The 5,413-nt window shown below is 45.5% G+C and overlaps 1 long non-coding RNA gene across 5 annotated transcripts; it reads left to right on the plus strand.

Annotated features, from left to right (window-relative positions):
* Positions 1-1,095: 1,095 nt before the first annotated feature.
* Positions 1,096-5,413, plus strand: LOC117778123. 5 transcript variants are annotated; one of them, XR_004616736.1, is made up of 3 exons: positions 1,096-1,244; positions 1,534-1,696; positions 5,360-5,413. It is a non-coding gene; the product is annotated as an uncharacterized LOC117778123 (long non-coding RNA). The 5 variants fall into 5 exon arrangements; XR_004616738.1 differs by having other exon boundaries at positions 1,544-1,696; XR_004616733.1 differs by having other exon boundaries at positions 1,559-1,696.

Consider the following 5,413-nt stretch of genomic DNA (forward strand, 5'->3'; position numbering starts at 1 on the left):
TAATTTTTTTTTCCTGTTTTTCCGAGATAATTATCTTGGAAAAACGGAAAAAAAATAATTAGAAAAACAGAACTTATCTCGGAATTTCCGAGATAGTTATCTCAGAAAAACAGAACTTTTTTTTTTTTATTATTCAGAAAAACAGAACTTATCTCGGAATTTCCGAGTTAGTTATCTCAGAAAAACAAGTGAATGCAATACGCTTCTGTAGCTTCCTGGTCCAAACTCTGGGTTGTCATTTTATAGACTGAGTAATATTCCTAGATAAGAGAGCTGCCCCATCCTATGTGGGATGAACGCCGTCTCTCCTAACAAGACCAGGCTTCCTCCAAAAAGTTTTCCAATTGTCTACAAAGCCCGGAACCGTTTACAGGACGCGACCTCGACAGCCAGCGGTTAAAAGACAACATGAGGCTAAACATCACCTGTCGTGTTAGGAAGAGGTCCAGAGAAAACTACAGAGTCCGACATCGTTTTGCAAAAGCACACACCGACTCCACATTAACTTTAGTGACCTCCGACATACGAAGCCGGGAGTCGTTGCTGCCCACGTGAATTACGATCTTACTGTATTTACGTTTAGCTTTAGCCAGCAGCTTCAGTTTGGATCGATGTCGCCTGCTCTGGCCGCTGGCATGCAATGGACTATGGTCGCTGGTGTCGCTGACCTCACGTTTCTCAAGACCGAGTCGCCGAATAAGCAGAGTTTGCTTCTCATACCGGTGAGAAGCAAGAGCGGAGAGAATCTGTTTGAACCGTGAGCTGGTGGGTCTTTAGTCGTGGGCTTTAAGATAGCACGATGCCCCCTCCGGACAGTCACCCAGCCGCCCTGCGCTCCCGGCTGCTCGGGACAAGTCGAGGGACTGCTAGCGGAGTCTAAACTATTTTTCCTGTTTATCAAAGACAGATTGTCCACATTCCCCCCTACACGACACTGCTACGGCAACCATACCCAAATACATCAACATGTTGATGGTATTTTTTCTTCATATTTGATGTAATTAAATAACTTTAATGTTAAAACACACACACACACACACACACACACACACACACACACACACACACACACACACACACACACACACACACACACACACACACACACACACAAAAGTCATGTGGTTTCCAGTAAGCGGAGGATCAGAAAGTGAGAGTGTTCAGACCATAGACTGTGTATATAGAGGTTCAGACTTAATTCTAACTACAAGGAGCAGAGGGAGGAAACGTGAAGTCTGAGGCTGGTGAGTATTCATCAACATTTATATTATTCATTCATATTATTTTACTGTAACAGACTCTGAGTCAGCTTTCTATTCGTGGACTTTAGAGAGAAGAAGATTCAGGATGAACTTCTGTCAGTCAATCAACAGTTTGACTTAACACTGATCTGCTGAGTCCAACACATTAAACCTACAACTGTCTCAGGTTACCTTGACAACAGGGAAACCGTGTAGGAGTGTTGACTCTGTTATATTTGAAGAAACACTGAATTTACGTACCTGGCTTCATTGTGTGTGTTTGAGCTCACAGTCAGTGTCAGTGTTTTTCCTCTCAGACTGAAGATGAGTGGTTATGAGGAGGAAGAGGAGGACAGAGCAGAGTGTCCAGTGTTCAGCTGTGTGTCTCTGAAGAGTGACCAGTCCAAAGGACTTCCTATATGCTTCAGTAATGAACCTGGACCCTCACACCCAAAGTAAGAGACCTGCTAGACAGAAGTAATGACAACCTGTGACTGTGACATTTGATTTACCAGGAAATGTCTTCACAGAGAGAGGAAGAGGAGTCATGTTTCTGAGGAGGAGCAGTCGTCCTGCTGTGCTTCGTGTCAGGACGTCCTGAAGGATCCAGTCTCCACCAGCTGTGGACACTGGTTCTGCAGACAGTGCATCACCTCATACTGGGACCAGTCTGGTTCTTCAGGAGACTCCTCCTGTCCCCAGTGTGGAAAAAGATCCAGAACAGGAGCTGGAGCTCAGACAGCCGGTCAGAGCAGCACTGTACATTACATTACATTTCATTTAGCTTTTATCCAAAGTGACTTACAATAAGTGCATTCAACCATGAGGGTACAAACCCAGAACAACAATAATCAAGAAAGTACAATTTCTTCAAGAAAGCCAAACTACAAAGTGCTATAAGTAAGTGCCATTTAAGTGCTACTAAATTGTTAGTTTAAACTTTTATTCAAGGTATAGTCGGAAGAGGTGTTTTTAGTTTGCGGCGGAAGATGTGTAGACTTTCTGATGTCCGGATGTCCATGGGGACTCATTCCACCATTTAGAAGCCAGGACAGCAAACAGTCGTGATTTTGTTGAGCGGCAGCTGTCCCTCGCAGTGAGGGAGCAACAAGCCGATTGGCAGATGCAGAGCGGAGTGAACGGGCTGGGGTGTAACGTTTGACCATGTCCTGGATGTAGACTGGATCCGTTCGCAGCACGGTACCCAAGTACTAATGTTTTGAAACGAATGCGGGCAGCCACTGGTAACCAGTGAAGGGAGCGGAGGAGCGGAGTAGTGTGAGTGAATTTAGGTTAAAGACCAGTCAAGCTGCTGCATTCTGGATGAGCTGCAGAGGTCGGATGGCACTAGCAGGTAGACCTGCCAGGAGGGAGTTACAATAGTCTAGGCGTGAGATGACCAGAGCCTGGACTGTACATGTGTCTGCTGATGACTTCACTTCTGACATCAGCACATGTTGTTTTATTTTGTACCTTCATACAGCATCAACATTTAACATCGTTATAAAACCACAGAGTTAAAAAGCTTTTATTTCTGTAGTTTTTCTGTATCTGATGAAAACAATCAGCAGATTCTCTGTCTCTGACATTGTTTCTTGTCTTTCAGCAGATCGTGGTCTGCAGGAGTTTTTAGATGAACATAAGCTCAGTCTGAGGAGGAGATGTGAACATGTGACTGAAGGAACTGATGAAACAGGAAGTAGAACCCTCCTCAACAGGATCTACACTGAGCTCTACATCACAGAGGGACAGAGTGAAGAGGTTAATACTCAACATGAGGTGAGGCAGTTTGAGACGGCTTCCAAGATGAAGAGCCTCCACGACACTCCCATCAAGTGCCACGACATCTTTAAAGCCTTAACTGACCAGCAGAGCAGCATCAGAGTCGTCCTGACCAACGGCGTCGCTGGCGTTGGAAAAACCTTCTCGGTGCAGAAGTTCACTCTGGACTGGGCAGAGGGTTTAGAAAACCAAGATGTGGGTCTGCTGATTGTGCTTTCGTTCAGGGAGCTGAACCTGGTGAAAGACGAGCAGTACAGTCTTCTCACGCTGCTCCGTGTTTTCCATCCAATGTTAGAGAAGCTCACGGCAGAGACGCTCGCTGTCTGTAAACCTTTGTTCATCTTAGACGGCCTGGATGAAAGCAGACTTTCTCTGGACTTCAGCCACAGGAAGTTTGTGTCTGATGTCACACAGAGGTCATCAGTCAACGTGTTGCTGACAAGCCTCATCCTGGGGAATCTGCTTCCCTCGGCTCTCGTCTGGATAACCGCCCGACCTGCGGCAGCCAATCAGATCCCTCCTACATGTGTTGACAGGGTCACAGAAGTACAAGGCTTCACTGACGCCCAGAAGGACGAGTACTTCAGGAGGAGATTCAGTGATGAAGAGCTGTGCAGCAGAATCATCTCACACATCAAGATGTCCAGGACCCTCCACATCATGTGTCAAATCCCAGTCTTCTGCTGGATCAGTGCTACAGTTCTGGAGCACATGTTGACCACAGACCAGAGAGGAGAGCTTCCCAAGACCCTGACTGACCTGTACTCCCACTTCCTGCTGGTTCAGACAAAGAGGAAGAACAACAAGTACGGTGAGGGACATGAGACGACTCCACAGCAGCTGACGGAGGCTGACAGGGACGTTCTTCTGAAGCTGGGGAGGCTGGCGTTTAAACATCTGGAGGAAGGAAACATCATGTTCTGCCAAGAAGACCTGGAGTGGTGTGGTCTTAATGTCACAGAGGCCTCAGTGAACTCAGGAGTTTGTACTGAGATCTTCAGAAGAGAGTGTGTGATCTTCCAGAAATCAGTCTACTGCTTTGTTCATCTGAGCGTTCAGGAGTTCCTGGCTGCAGTCTACATGTTCCACTGTTACACCAAGAGGAACACAGAAGAACTCAACTACTTCTTGGGAACATATGGGGACACAGACAGTACCTTCTCCCTGGATGACCTCCTGAAGAGAACTATGAGGAAATCCCTCACCAGTACAAATGGTCATCTGGACCTGTTTGTTCGCTTCCTTCACGGCCTCAGTCTGGAGTCCAACCAGAGAGTCTTAGGAGGCCTGCTGGGTCGGAAAGAGAACAATCCAGAGATCATCCAGAGAGTCATCAACAACCTGAAGGAGATGGAGAGTGGTGACATTTCTCCTGACAGAAGTATCAACATCTTCCACTGTCTGACTGAGATGAACGACCACTCAGTTCATCAGCAGATGCAACAGTTCCTGACGTCAGAGAACAAATCAATGAAGAAACTCTCTGAGATCCACTGCTCAGCTTTGGCATTCATGCTGCAGATGTCAGAGGAGGTTCTGGATGAGTTGGACCTGAAAAAGTTCAACACATCAGACCAGGGTCGACGGAGACTGATCCCAGCTGTGAGGAACTGCAGGAAGGCTCTGTGAGTCCAGACATGATCAATAACATGTTCAATCAGTGTAGATGAGTCGTTCTTCAAATACACAGTGTTAAATGATTCTCATTGTTTTGGGCAGCATGGTGTTGCAGTGGTCAACACTGTTAGTGCAGCCTTTCTGTGAGGAGGATGTTCTCCTTGTGTCTGCAGGGTTTTCTCTGGGTTCTCCAGCTTCCTCCCCAAACCCAAAGACATGTAGATCGGAGTTAGGTTGATTGGAGACTGAAATTCAGTGTGTGTGTCTGGTGTGTGTTTGTGTGTAATAAAGTTATTATTATGTATACATATACATTCTCATTGTTCTAATGTACATACAGAACAACTACATCAGATGTGGAGAGTGAAATCCAATGTGATCACTGTGCTGGAGTTTGAGGGTTCAGACATACCACCATGTGCGGTGCAAGGGAGATTATTGTGTATACTTTATATATATATATATATATATATATATATATATATATATATATATATATATATGAGCAAACAGCTAGCAGAGTGTGAGGAGACAATCACTGAATAAGTGTTTTGGATGAGAATCACTGACTCTTCCTTTAAACTGAAGAAGCAGGAAATATTGTTTATTCTTCTTTCCTGTCAAACTAGAATTACCACCCTGCGTTTGTACCCCACCACCAACCAGTGCAGTGTGAGTCCCCCTAATTCTAACAGATTTGATATTTTCTTTAATTACAGACTCATTGGTTGTGGACTCTCAGAGACTCACTGTGAAATCGTGGCCTCAGCTCT

Source organism: Hippoglossus hippoglossus, chromosome 17, assembly GCF_009819705.1.
Source record: "Hippoglossus hippoglossus isolate fHipHip1 chromosome 17, fHipHip1.pri, whole genome shotgun sequence".
NCBI lineage: Eukaryota > Metazoa > Chordata > Actinopteri > Pleuronectiformes > Pleuronectidae > Hippoglossus > Hippoglossus hippoglossus.